Source organism: Chenopodium quinoa, unplaced genomic scaffold (genome assembly GCF_001683475.1).
Source record: "Chenopodium quinoa cultivar QQ74 unplaced genomic scaffold, ASM168347v1, whole genome shotgun sequence".
In the NCBI taxonomy this organism is placed as follows: domain Eukaryota; kingdom Viridiplantae; phylum Streptophyta; class Magnoliopsida; order Caryophyllales; family Amaranthaceae; genus Chenopodium; species Chenopodium quinoa.
Window position 1 is genome coordinate 6,573,173 of NW_018742345.1, and position 15,489 is coordinate 6,588,661.

Here is a 15,489-nt window from a genome sequence, read left to right on the forward strand (position 1 = left end):
GTACAAATCAAACCTAAAAGAGATTGAATCTGCTCTAAAAAATAGGCCTCTACTTTATTCTTCTCATATTCATGTGTGCTTTTTGACTAACATACAAACAATATATTAAACCTAAACCTGTTTAATCTATGTTAGTTAAATATTAATGCACAAATAAATCTATTTTTGGCGATCACTTAAATTATAATCATATTAGCTTAAATAAAATTGTTAATCATCTTATTACAAGTACAAATTCCTTTTAATCCTGCAAGAGAGGGGGTTACCAAGCAATAACAATAATAATATATCAAGCAACAATAAATAATCATCATCATAATATTAAATAATTTATGATAATATTAGTAAGATCCCAGGCATGATAATAACAAGATTAATAACAAATCCTAGCATGTCACTGAACATTAAAAATCAAAGCTTTAACCCTAACATAATACTAACATGATAGAAGAAAATATCAAGCAACCTAAGCATGATACTAGAAGGAAATAAAATCATCCTAACATGATACTTGGAATTAAAATAATATAAGCATGCTTTCTAAAGGAATAATTAAGTAATTATAATACTTACTTATATTCCTCATATCTCTTTCTAATAATAAAATAATAGCGTTAGTAACTTCATAGAAAATATTAAATCAAACAATTAATTAATTGAAATTGAGATTTGGGACCAAACCCTCAGAAATTATCAACCTTTCATGTCTAGGGCGAAGGCAACTCTGAGCTTACCTAGGTGTGTCTAGAACTTGTGAATGCGATATTGTGTTTGTAAAAGCTAGCTAGAAAGCAAGAGGAAAAAAGAATAAGCTATTGCTTAAGAGAGAGAAAATAGAGGATTAATGATGATGGTTGATTAAAAACGGGGAAATACAACCTTATTTATAGAGAAAATAGCCCGAAAACGATAGAAAAGAGTTTGAATCCGAATCTAAATAAAGCAGCTCATGTCGCAAACAAAAAGACCCAGCGCGAAACGACAGGAATCACGCATGGCGACAAAGTCTGTTGTTGTGCGACAAGGCTGTCGTTTGGCGCTGGTTCAAAAGATTAAACACGCTTTTGTTTAGAATCCCTTCCCTAATATAATGAAGCAATTGGACTCCACGTTTATCAGTTTTAAAAACAGATTTATCATAATAAGACACTAATTTTATTTTAAATCAAATTCATTATCTTCTAAAATCCTAATTATTAATCCTAAATCTATTAGAATTTAAAGGAACCTTATAGATTCTTCTAGAAGATTAAAATCAATCCTAATAAATTTATGAATAATAATTAATGGGCCCTCCACTAGATCATTGCGCCATAAAACCATTTCGAGTCCAACCTAGTATTTACGCCATAACTTCCTCATTGTTCATCGGAATTGGGCTTATAATATTTAGTTAGAAAGATCTTTTCAAATTCAATCAAAATATACTAATATTGGACCCTTGTAACATATCAAACTAAATTTAATTGCTATTTTAATAAATAGAGTAGATTTTCAAAAACAAAAAGAAGATATTTTATTAAAACGACCACATCACAAGACTTTTCACACTTTCACTTCGTTTGATAATCAATGACGTGAAAAGTATTCATCACGGTGTTTGGTTTTTGGGGAGACACATTTGGGTGTCTAGAGTATCGCTCAAAGATTATGTATCCAAGGACGTCAAAGAAGAAGATTGAATGAAGGTTTAATGTCCATGATATGGAATTCAACAATCTTTTCTATTGAGTCTGTGGTAATTGGTAGCTTAATAGTTCCACAGACCGATCTCCTTGAATTTTCATAGGCCCTAATGCTTTGTGTTGTTCATTGAAAATCTTAATCTTGAATAAGGCCTAAGTATTTCGCAGTTCTAATGGGCACACATTTACAGCTGACCCATTGTCCACGAAAGTAAGAGGGATTTGTTTTCCTTGCACCACATAATTAAATATAATGCGTTTTTGTGATTAGTGTCTTTTGAAGGAAATTCATCATTAGTGAAAATGATTGATTTGTCGAATTTCTCGCTAGTAAGCAAGCTAATGAGATCTTGAGGGTTGTGTCTGTACTTACAAACAAAGTCGTTAGAGCATTCAGAAGAGAATTCCTATGTTCTTTAGAAGTACTTAGGAGTTCTTAAATGCTAACATTCGCCTTGGATTGGCGAAGTCTGTTTGACCAATGGATCTTCCACCTTAAGTGGAGGGGGTATTGAATTTTGAACTTGATTTTGAGTGGTCTAATATCCATTTTGGTGGTGCTTGATAAATTGGCCCAGAATGAGTTAGATGATCTATCTCGTTTAGGTGAGTTGTAGGAATCAAGAACCAACTTTCTTCTAGAGGCTTTGAGGGTTCCTCCATTTCAAGGTGCTCCATAAGTTGTGCTTGATGTCATTGCTCATTCAAGGAGAGATTTGATAAATGTTGTGATTTTCCTACGAAATGATCCTAATCAAGTGCTCCACTTGTCTCATTTTGAAGACAAGGTGGAGGTGGGACGACGGCGTACTTAGACATATATAAGTCATGAAAGTCGTCATACCATAACCCACACACTTTATTATTTGACCCTCTGAGTGTTGTTGTTAGAGGCTTCCCTATGAGAGTTATATAGTCCAAAAGAATTAAACGTATCTCTTCCCATATGATCCTCATCAATGTGAAATGTCCTTAATGGGTATACATTGTTGTTGGGTTTTGGCTTAGGAATTCTCCCATCGTCTACAAGATCTTGAATCTCTTATTTTTGGACAAAGCAACGTTCAGTATCATGCCCAACACCTCAATGATAAGCACAATAGGCATTTCCATCCCATTGAGAGTTTCTTTTTTCAGGGTAAGTAGGTGGCGTTGTTCCTGTTGGTGCAAGTAATCCATTTTCATTCAATTTTTGTAGCAATTCTTTGTAGTTTTACAAGAAATTGTTTAAACCTTCTTTCTCTTGTCCATCTCTTTCGAGGGTCATTACTATGATATTATTTGTGCTATTATATTGTGTGGAAGTCTCAAATACCTTAATAGAGGATGAAGTGTTATCATTCCCCTTTTTGTAGTTGTTCTTTGGGTGATGATGATGAGGCTTATTTACTTTTTCTTTAGCAAGATCATCTTCAATCCTAGTGGCCACATAAGCCTTTTGAAAAGTGTCTAAATCAAGATAGCGTAGATGTTTTTTGTACTTTTCATGACAATTGTCAATGAACATTTGTACTAACTCAAGTTCAGGTAGCCTTTGGGCAAGGTGAGCCGCCTTTTCTCCCCATCAACCATAGAAAGCAAGGAAAGCTTCATCGTCGCCTTGCTTAAGCATCTCAAGTTCACGTAAACTTGATTTGAACTTTATGTTACTCTCATATTGGGTGATGAAAGTCGAAACTACATCTTCCTACATTGTCTTGAATTTTTCATCTAGCCCATAGTACCACTCTCTCGCAGCTAGGTCTAGAGATAAAGGAAAAGTCAAAGCATAAAGCTTAGGATCAACTCCCTTTAATGCCATGGTTCCAGTAAAACACATTAAATGATATTTTGGATTATTAGTCACCTTAAATATTGGCAAGGCTGTAGCTACGAACTTTTCTGGTAAAGCAATTCTTGTAGGAGGAGAAAACTTTTCTGTGTCAAAGTACTTGTTTCCCATCGTGGAATGAAGAACAAGTTTCTCTAACGACTTATCTTTGATGGACAATTCCTTCATCTTTTGTTGCAAGGCCAAAGTTTTGGCACTTTTCTTTTTAGCTTTTTCGAGTTTCTTTATCCTTCTCTCCTCGGCCTCTTGAGCCTTTTCTTCTCTCAAAAGAGAAATCTCTTCTTGGAGTTTCTCTATGGTTGACATTGTTGTTGGAATAGAATTAGTTGCTGAGGGAAGGTGGTTTTAAAGGGGTGAATTATTTGATGGTAAACCTAGAATGTGAGCGCCCAACATTCTTCCTTCCCAAGCTTGAAAACTAGCCCTAAAAGAAGTATGAAAGTATAAGTAAATCGATACGCTTAATTAGGAGACGAAGAAGAAGAAAGGAAGAAAGATAAAGATGCAAGATGCATTGGAATGGATAACATCACCTTTAAACAATTTTTTTATAAAGATATTGTTTGAACGAGTTAATTGTTCTTTGAAGAATAAAAAAGACTCATAACAACAGGCGCGTGCAAGTAGCTAGGTTGCGCGCGGAAGGCGCGAGCATCCCTAGGTCTTGTGCTGGTAGTGGTCGCGCAACTCAATGAGCTGCGCGCGCCACCTCCTCATGCGATTTTTTTTTGTTCGAGCATTTTTTTTTTGTATTCATCTTTTTTTCAATTTTTTTATGTTACCCTTCGAATACGACTTCAAAATTACAACGTCACAACTTCGTAATTGGGAACCTAAACCAAACTTTAAAAGAAAACAGAAAAGTTATCCTAAACACGTCACGCATGGTCATGTAATCTTATCTTAAGGAACAATGCACAAATCAATCACTCAACGTGTTGACTCATGACATAGCCCTCCCAACATTTTGTTGGCAATATGGGTAGGATGATTGTTATTGGTTTCGGGATAGAAGCCCAGTGTTGGCAACCCCTAGTCAATGAGCCAATAATCTCCAAAAGTTATAGTGTGCTATGATTATTGTAGACACCTAAAAATGTCTCCCCAAAACCAAACCCGATGATGAACAATATTTCACCACCATTATTGGTTGGGTTCAGTGTTTAATCCCGAGAGTGCTTATTAAATCGTATTTAATTAAATTCCTTTTCCAATAGTCCACGGATCAGTTTTGATGTTTAGTCAAAGCATAGTTTGCCTAAAGTTTTTATTTTATTTATTTTATTATTTTGGCCCAATTAATAAATAATAAATCAGAAATTTCCCGAAATTATCAATCGACACTTAAAAAGGCTCAACGAAATTAGGGAAAAAATAAATTTAGACGGAAAAATGGACGCACAGTTTCCTGCGTCACAGCAATAAACACCATGTCACGGGGCTCAATGCCGCGTCACGGTATACATCTCCGTGACACGGTGCCCATGATGTGACATGGGGCAACTCCGTGTCCTTTTCGCGTAAACCCTTCACGCGTTTTATCCCCCGTAACCTAATTATTTCTTGCGCCACTCACTTTAACCCCGTGTCACGGGAATTTCCCCCGTCTGATGGTGCCTGGCACCATGTCACGGTGTTCTTTGCCGTGTCGCGATGTTATTTTTTTAGGGTTTTTTTCTTTTTAGGGTTCCGTGTGTTCCCTCTACTTATTTTCCCTATAAATACCCCCTCATTTTTTATGTATAGGGCATCAATTAACTCTCTTTTTCTCTCTTCTATGCTCTAGCCTAAACACTAGCCTACCCTTTTTCTTTCAAAATTCCTTCTGTAAGCACTCCAAGGAGTCCATACTTTACTCGAGGTTTTGTCCTTAAGCCATGGCGTGGAAGGTAGAACTGTTTGAGGGTTATGCCCCAATTCAATTCTATTTAATTTAGTTATTGTTTCATTAATTTTCCTTGAAGTTACTAACTCGTTTATTGTTTTATAGTTGCAAGCAAAAATAATCAAAGTAAGAATTATGTTCCTTTTATTTCTATTATTTTTCTCACGATTTTATATTGTTGGATTTATTGTTAAATTGCTTCCAATATAAATGTTTATTCTATTTTTATTTATTGATCACCATATTGCATGTTAAAGGGAATATGTAATAGAAAATCACGCCTAGAAAGATAATTTGGACAACCGATTTAGGTTTCGCTTTAATCTTGTTGTTTACTCAAGTGATTACGATATTTTAGAATTATATGTAGCATTACTATTCAACCAATTTAGCTTAATAATATTTTGGAGCGAATTGAATATTTTGTTTGTATGCCTTTGAGATCACAGGAATGCTTTTCACTATAAGAATCGAGTAGAGGCCAATACGGGCGAATGTGACTCTATGACTCACTTCGTACCATCATCCCCGATCCTCCTTTCATGGTTTTGAACCATATGGAGTTAGTAATTTCATGGATTATGAATGGGGTGTAACCTTCACGGGTCAATTGTTGTGGCTTTTCGTTGTCCCTTAATTGTGGTTGCCTTTTATGATCCGTGAACGGTTTACAAGTTCCTTAATAACTTGTTGGCGGCTCCCTACAGAAGGAGAATGAAGGCTTCACAACTTATCTAAGAAGATGAAGAGAAACAGATGCACTCTAGGTGGATCCTCCCAAGGAGAAAGAGATGGTTTGCCTGTTTATTGCAAATCTGACTCATAAGTACAAGCAGCACTTGAATTTTCTGCCCTTGAATACCTTCTATGTTGTATACGATATTTGGATCAATATCGAAGATTAACTAATGAAGACTACTAGTAACAAAAACAACAACAACATCTTTAGTAATGTCAATGTCAATGTCAATGATGTGCTAGCTCTTAATGCTCCCCCTTAGAGATTCCAAAGGAAAAGGAGGGTTTACACGCCTTTGGGAATGACATACGATGCTGCTTTTGATCGCTTGCATATTCAAGGACTGATTATGCCAATTGAACCTTTTTCAGAACCTCGACCAGAGAACAGAACTGCTAGCCATGACCCCAATTCTCATTGCAAGTTTCATCAAGGCAAAGGTCATACTACTAAGAAGTATTGGAGGTTGAAGGGATACGATCCAAGACCTGATTGATGCTAATCAACTTCCTGTCCCTCCAGGGGGCAAGAAGCCCAATATTCAAACAAGTCCCCTTTCTAATGCTTTGGCTATCATGGGAGATGAAGTCTCCTTTTATCCATCCATACTCATTCAACCTGTGAATGAACCTCTACCAAAAGTTGTATTTGTTTCAAATTGTGAAGATGTGAATGGAATTTGGGATAGTGACGATGAAGACATCTATCTCGAAGATATAGATTGTTAATCTCTTGGAACTAATGAAGATTTTTGGGGAGACCTTGCGATCAAGGTTCTCACCAGAAATGGATGATTGCAACAGCCTAGTCCACCTCCACCTCCACCGCAATCACAACGAATAGTTTATCCCATTGACCTTGTGAACAACGATGTGATTGAACAATTACAAAAGACTAAAGTGGAAATGAATGTATGGAATCTTTTAGCCACCTCCCACGAGCATCGAATGGCTGTGATGAATGCTGTAGTGAAAATAGGAGTAGATAATGGTATGACTCCTCAAAGTCTTGTCAACTTTCTCACTACTGAATTGTCGAGTACCAGTAATCTGATTTCCTTCTCTGATAAGGATTTACCCCCGAAAGAGGACCAACATAACAAGGACTTACACCTCACTGTGGTGTGTAGGAAGATGAATGTTCCTATGAGCCTGGTTGATAATGGCTTTGCAATCAATGTATGCCCACTCTGCACTGTAAAGAAGTTGGGCATAAAAGATGAAGAATCGATTCCCTTTACTCAAGGGATTTGTTCTTACCATAATACTCGCCGTCAAGCCGTGGGTACTACCATGCTAAATATAACTACTTGAGCCATTGAACGTCGCACAAAGTTTCAGGTGGTGGACATTAAGGCCTCTTTCAATCTTCTGTTAGGTCGTCCTTGGCTTCATGAGCTAAAGGCGATCCCATCGTCTTTGCACCAAAAGGTGAATGCTATAGTTGGAGGGGTCCCAATTACCAATGATGCCTCCCCCATGCACATTCAGGTTATTGATACTCCCATAGTCCATGTCGAACATGATGAGGAAGATGAAGATCTCGGTTTTCGTTGGATGTTGTTCTCATGATTGAAGAAAAGGAGAAGTGTCACCTCGACTTTGATCCTTATTTAAACACCAATGTCAATGCCAATATGAAGAACCAAGGGTATTTCCCTAGAATGACCCTTGGACTTAAAAAGTAAATGGCTGAACTATGGGGCCATCCTGGTGAACCTAGGAAGGATACCTTTGGCTTGGGATTCAAGCAAAAAAAAGAAGATATGAAACAAGCTCTCCTGAAAATGAAGGATCGCAATAATGCTCGAACCATGAGGACGGAAATGGCCATTGACCCATACCCCTTCACTCTCAATGGCCAGTACATCAAAGAAGGGGAAAACTTCCCATGTTATGAATTCCCTGAGCCTTTCATCCATAATGGGAAGCGTGAGCCAGGTTTCGAGATGTTTCTTGATTGTGATTTCCTCTACGAAGGCGATGAGTTCTTCACAACTGAGAAACCAACTAGTCCAAGCATTGATGATATGAACTTTAATTTTCTTTTTGAACTAGAAAAGAATGAACCCATGACTGTCTACAATGACGATTCTAAGCTTATTCAAGCCGTCATATCAAGCAAAGATTTTGACCTCTCTGAGTTAATCGTCCTGGCTGATGATGCTGGCGAAGGTCCTATGTTTAATGAATCTGAGTCGACTGGGTCCGAGTCCGAGTCTGAGTCTGAGTCTGTTGATGAGTCTGCAGGATCTGAGGCCAACCACCTTTCTGCCATAGAGTCTAATGTAGTTACCCTTAATGCTGAGTCTCTTGTTGAGTCTCCTCTTTCTATCCCAAATAATTTTGGCGAGGTCGCATTTGACCTTGCCCTCCTTGATCTAATGACCAATGAATTCAATGAAATGAGTACCTTTGCTTACGATGCGTGTAATTCCCCTAACCTTGATCAATATTGCTTTGCTAATGATAAAAATGATAAAGAAATAATAAACGCAATGGAAGAACACAATAATAAAACAACAATCATCGAAGATACGGAAACACTTAATATTTCCAATGATACGACTATTAAAGAAGTAAAAATTGGATTAACATTAAGCTAAGACGAACGCAAAGAGCTATTTAACTTGCTTAGTGAATTTGTTGATGTATTTTCTTAGTCAATCCAAGATATGCGAGGAATTGACAGGGATATAGCTCAGCATACAATACCGCTAATTCTAGGTATGAAGCCTGTCAAACAAAAGCTGAGCCGTATAAAGCCAAATGTGGCGCAGAATACGAGGCATGCATCTTGGGATTAGAAACAGTTCTGGTCTTAGGAATTAAGAAGCTTAAAATCTATGGCGATTCGTCACTATTATTAACCAGATCTCCAAGAGATGGAAGGTGAAAAGTGAAAGTCTCGTTACGTATCAAGCTTATCTGGAAACTCTCACGGAGCAACTAGATGAAGTGGAATATACGTACTAGCCCAAAGAAGAAAATAAGTTTCTCGATGCGCTCGCTAAGTTAGCATCAATTGTGCGAATTCCAACAGACACAATTAGAATGCCATTGACCATAGAAAGAAGATATGAGTCGGCTTACGTTCATGCACTTGATGACGAGCAAGAATCACAAGAAGAATATGAAGAACAAGAATCACAAGAAGAAGATGAAGAGCCATGGTATACGGATATCCTTAACTACGTGACCAAGGGAGAATACCCTCCTAACACTGATTAAAGGGCAGGCCGTGATTTAAGGCTCTTGGCCTCACAGTATGTGCTCATCAGGGGAGAGCTCCACAAGAGGACTGCACTAGGGAGAAATATCTTATGCATAGCTAAGAAAGAAGCACACAAAACAATGGAAAACCTTTATACCAGAATACGGGGAACGCATATGAATGCTAAGATGTTAGTAAAAAAGATTCAACAACAAGGTTATTATTGGACTACCATGGAGAGAGACTGTCACGAATACGCCAAGAAATGTATGAAGTGTCAAGTCTACGCAAATTTGCAGCACGTTCCACCTTCGCTTCTCTATACATATACTTCTCCATGGCCTTTCTCTACATGGGGTATCGACATCATTGGAAAGATACATCACCAGGACAAGGGGGACATGATTAGTTCATCCTTGTACTGATCGACTACTTCACTAAATGGGTCGAAGCTGCCTCATATGCTATGCTAACGGCAAAACATGTAGCTCAATTCATTGAGAAAAATATCATATGCCGCTATGGGGTACCTCATGAGATGATCCGTGATAATGGAACGCATTTCCAAGCCGAGTTCGCAGAACTATTAAACAAATATCATATCAAGCATCATAGATCATCACTCTACATGCCACAAACAAACGGTGCGGTTGAATCAGCCAACAAAAATGTAAAATCTATCATCGAAAAGATAACGAAAAATTACAAAGATTGGCCAAGTCAGCTACATTTCTCCCTTTGGGGTTATCGAACCTCTGTTCGTACATCAACAGGGGCTACCCCTTTTTCTTTGGTCAATGGAGTTTAAGCTGTAAAACCAATAGAGCTAAAAATCCCTTCTCTTCGAATCGCGTTGGAAAGCCAACTAGATGAAGTCGACTAGATTAGAGCAAGATATGATGAACTAGTCTTATCTAACGAAAAATGCTTAGCAGCTTTGCATCATGTCCAAACCTACCAACAGCATATGACGCGACATTTCAATAAAAAATTCAAGGCTAGGACTATCAAGGAAGGTGAATTGGTGCTTAAGGCACTTCGCAAAAATGTGTTTGATCCAAGGGGAAATTTTAGACGAAACTGGTCAGGTCCATACATTGTTAAATCCATTTTATCTGGTGGAGCAGAACAATTGGTAGACATGGACGGTAACAGTTTCCACAATTTAACCAGCTTGGATCAAATCAAAATATTTTATGCCTAGTCGCATGGGTTCATGACCCTATAAAGCTACGTTTGCCTGATTCCTTTTGTAAGGATACGTAGTCAACCCCTCAAGGAGGCCCGACCACTTTAAATAATAAAATCCTTCCTCCGTCGACCAAGTACAATGCATAAGACAACAAAATGGAGCTAAAATGGTGAAGATCCTACATTAACATCCGCCGCGCTACGTCCTCATCCATCGCAGGACGGCAAAATACCCCGTGGCACAGCAATAAGAAAATTTAAAAAGTAAGAAAATAAGAAAAAAAATTTGTGCCACATCAGCATCCACCGCGCCGCGGGAATGTTTACTTTGTCACAGCAGTTTTCACCGTGGCACGGTGGATTTCCAGCCAAAATAAAAAATAGCAGAAAATCCCCACATCACGATATTTTCCAGCATGAAACGGCGGAATTTTTCCGTGGCGCGATAATTTGACTTTGCAAATTCTGTTTTACGAATATTTGTTTGACGATTGTTATTACTTCCATTGCGTCCGACTTCTTGACTCAGATAATAAAAAAAAAATCGTTGTAATTTTTATTTAAGGCGAAAATAAATATGCTATTGAAATAAATGTGACTACAGTTATTGGCATCATGCGCCTTAATTAAAAATTAAACATTTAAATCATATAAACAAAACAATATTGATCTAATCCTTCTTCACGTTAGGAACCTCCTTCTCTTTTTCAACTAGGTCGGCCTTCACCATAAATGTGTCTATTGTAGCCCGAACAGTCACACTTCTAGTTGAACTTTCATCCCTTTTACCTTTCTTAGAATTCTTTGATTGCTTCTCTCTATAAACCATCTTTTCCTTGCCCTTTTGATAAGCCGTCTTATCAAGGGTTGAGAGAAGAGTTTTAGGGTGTCTTTTGATGTTGTGCATGAGTTTTTAATAGCTTTTCTGAGTTTCGGGCGGTGATCTCACTTGTGTGCAAAAGCCGAGATTTATAGGTGTTAGTGAGTGAGTTCGGGAACTAATGAGGAGGATTATAGAGTATGGACCTTACCTCGTGATTTGAGAAGCGTGATGGAGCTTGGAAGAGAAAGGGAGAAAGCTTGAGTAAAGGTGAAGCAAAGCTAGAAGAAAGAGCAAAGAAGACAGCAGAAGACAGCAAAATCGCTGTCAGGGCCGCTGGCAGCTGGCCAGAGCCGCTGAGCCGCTGGCAGCGGGTCAGCCAGAGAGGACGAAGTGTTTTGCTACTTTAGCCGCTGCCAGCGGGTCCCGAGCAGTTGGCAGCGGGTCTTCCAGATTTTGGGGTCTGTTTTGGTTATTTTTCAGTAGTTTGCTTTGTCTTGGCTCGTGTTTTGTATTTATTTATTATTTTTATTATTGTTTTATGTTATCTTAAGTATGGAAACATATATATAGTCTATTTTTATGAAGAGTGAGGAGAGGTTAATTAGTGAGAATTAAGTTAGAGAGAAGTAAAAGTTTTCTAGGGTTCTTGGCAAATTTCAGAAATCTTTGTTTTTGAATTAGAATCCATGGAAGCTTAATCTTCCGGATTCTTGGTTAAAGAATGAAGCTTTTGGCTACGAATTGTGAGATTTCTCTTCTCTTTATTATCTATTGAATGTTTATTATTCCTTTGAATTATTTCATGATTTGCTTTAATCAATTGCTAGGTTAGAATTGTTAGATTCGCTTGCATCTAATTAATCTTTCCAAAGTAGCAACTTTGGGTTATGAATGCATGCTTTTGATTGATAACTTAAAGAGGGAATAATATTATTGAAGAAATTAGACCGCTTGTGTTAATTTATTCAATCCTTGTTGATTTCTCCGTTTATGTTCTTCTTGTGGATGATTTAGAGCGCTTGTCTTAAATTATACATTAGAAAGGGTTAGAAAGGAGCCCTTTGCTATTTCTAACTAGCTTATGAGAATTTAGAATTTAGAATTCTACAACAAGGTGTTCAATAGTGTTTGATTGAAGAGGCTTCTATGATCAATTTGTATGTTCAATTGTGGATTTCGCATAACCAAGACCGTTATTCTCATTGATTGCATACTATTTACGTTCATTGTTCTGATTTAGTTTAATTGTCACCATTGCTTGTCAAAACCCCCTTGTTACTTAGAATACTACGTTCCTAGAGTATTCCACTTAGGTTTGCAGTTATTAGTCCCTTTTTCCCTGTGGATTCGAACTCGACTCCCCTAACTACGTTTATTTGCAAGTTGTGATATTTTTGGTTGCATACGACTGAGGCACACCAAATTTTGGCGCCGTTGCCGGGGACTAGGCGTTACTTTTTAATTGTTTATCTTAGTAGAATTTATTTTAGGATTGTTCTTAGTTACTCTCTTTGTTTGTTCTCTAGGGTATGATAAGTACCCGTTCTGCTTACAAAGAAGTTTTGCAGTTTGATCCAGAAATTGAAAGAAATATTTCCAGGTTGCGAAAAGAGGCAAGAACAGCCCCCAGTGAATCAACATACATTTTCAGCATTCAAGAAGAGGAGGTGATGGCAGAAAATCGAACACTGAGAGAACTTACAACCCCTAACTTGAACCAACAGCCGTTGTGCATTGCATACCAACAGTTGGAGGAAGGTACTAATGTTGAGATCAAATCCGGTCTAATTCATCTATTGCCGGCATTCCATGGCATGAAAGGCGAAGATCCGAATAAACATCTGGCAGAATTTCATGTGGTTTGCACTAGCATGAAACCGATTGGAATGACTGATGAACAAATTCAGTTGAGAGCATTTCCTTTTTCTCTCAAAGATGCAGCAAAGGATTGGTTTTACTATCTTCCCCCAGGTAGCATAACAACTTGGGCAGATTTAAAGAAGTGTTTCCTTGAGAAGTACTACCCAGCCACTATTTCTGCAAGCCTTAAGAAAGCTATCAGCAATGTGGATCAGAAGGAAGATGAATCCTTGTATGAGTATTGGGAGAGATTTAAGAGATTGTGTGCTAGTTGTCCTTACCATGGGTATTCTGATCAAGACCTCATCCTATACTTCTATGGAGGTCTAACTGATGATGACTTGAGGATGGTGAATGCAGCAAGTGGTGGAGGGCTAGTGAATAAGACTCCAGGAGATGCAACTAGGTTGATTGCAGAGCTAGCAGAAAATTCTAGGCAATTCAGTCAGAGAACTCCCACGCGCCGGGTGAATTTAGCAAATTCGAATACAACTGAGTTAGAGAGTCAAGTAGCTGATTTGACTTCTATGATGCGTGAGTTCATGGTGAACTCAAGGAATCCACAGCAACTGAATGCTTGTGGTTTATGCACCTCCATGGGACATCCCACTGATGCATGTCCTCAATTACAAGAGGAGCAGAATGAGCAAGCAAATGCAATGGGTTTCCAAGGGCAAGGTCCTCAGAGAAGATATGATCCCTATTCAAATACATACAATCCAGGATGGAGGGATCATCCAAATTTGAGATATGGGAACTCCCAAGGGAACCAACAACAACAAAATGCTCAAGGCCAGCAACAATATCAGCAATATAGGGCACCATTACCCAAACCTCAAGGCCAAAGCTCAAATTCGAATAATATGTCAACTGAAGAAATGATTAGATCATTAACTTCTAATGTTTCTACTATGCAGCAAAATATGGTGCAATTTCAGCAAGAAACCAGATCAAGTATTCAAAACCTAGAGAATCAATTTAGTCAAATCTCTAGTGCAGTAAGCCGACTTGAAGATAAGGACTCTGGAAAGCTTCCATCTCAAACGGAGCTGAATCCTAAGCAACAGATCAATGCAATAACATTAAGAAATGGCAAAGAGTTGCAAGAAACTGCAGTTGCAACTAAGAGGGCTAAATACTTGATTGGAACTGAAGAGCAAGAAGTAGAACATGAAGCTGTGGCGAATCCTCCAACTTTTCCCTCTTATGAACCCCCACCACCTTTCCCTGAAGCCTTGCAAGATACTCGAAGGTATGAGAAAGACAAGGATATTTATGAGACTTTTAGCAAATGTGAGGTAAATATTCCCCTCTTGAATGTGATTAAAAGTATTCCTCGTTTTGTTAAGTTTATGAAAGAACTGTGTACTATCAAGAGAAAGCATAGGTTGGGAGGAAAAGAGAAGGTAAAGGTGAGTGCTCATGTTTCTGCGGTTTTCCAAAAGAAAATCCCAGAAAAATGTGGTGATCCTGGTATGTTTATTGTTCCTGTTACAATAGGAGACACCACATTGCACCGAGCTATGTTGGACCTAGGTGCATCAATCAATTTCATTCCCTACTCCCTGTTTAAATCTTTAAAACTTGGACCTTTACATGGAACTGGGGTAGTGATTCAGTTAGCGGATAGGTCTAATGTGTATCCTAAGGGGGTGGTGGAAGATGTGTTGGTTAAGGTTGATGGTTTGATTTTTCCTGCTGACTTTTATGTGCTTGACATGGAACATGACAAACAAGCAGTCCCCATCTTGTTAGGAAGACCTTTCTTGAAGACTGCTAAAACAAAAATCGATGTGTCTACCAGTTCCTTGACTATGGAGGTTGATGGGAAAGCAATTGGGTATAACATTTATGATTCCATAAAGTATCCTGTCAACACTCATTCTTTATGTTCTCTTAATGTTGTCGATCCAATGGTGCATGATGTTCCTAACAATGATCGTGGGGATGAGTTCCTCACACCTATAACTAATGTTGTATCTGGTGATTGCTTGGATTTCTCTATGCCTACTAATGTGCAGGTGAAGGTGGGGGAATTGAATGAACATTCCAAGCTTCCACCTATACCACCAGGTTCAACAATCGGCCCGTCTGCAATTCCGGGCAAGAAATTGTCCCATTTATACCACAAAGCAAAGAATAGGTTGTGGCATGACAAGATGATTGCTAGGAAGAATGTTAAAGTCGGTGAAAAAGTCCTCCTATAAAAAATCCCGACTCAAATTATGTCCTGATAAACTCCGCTCCCATTGGGAGAGTCCA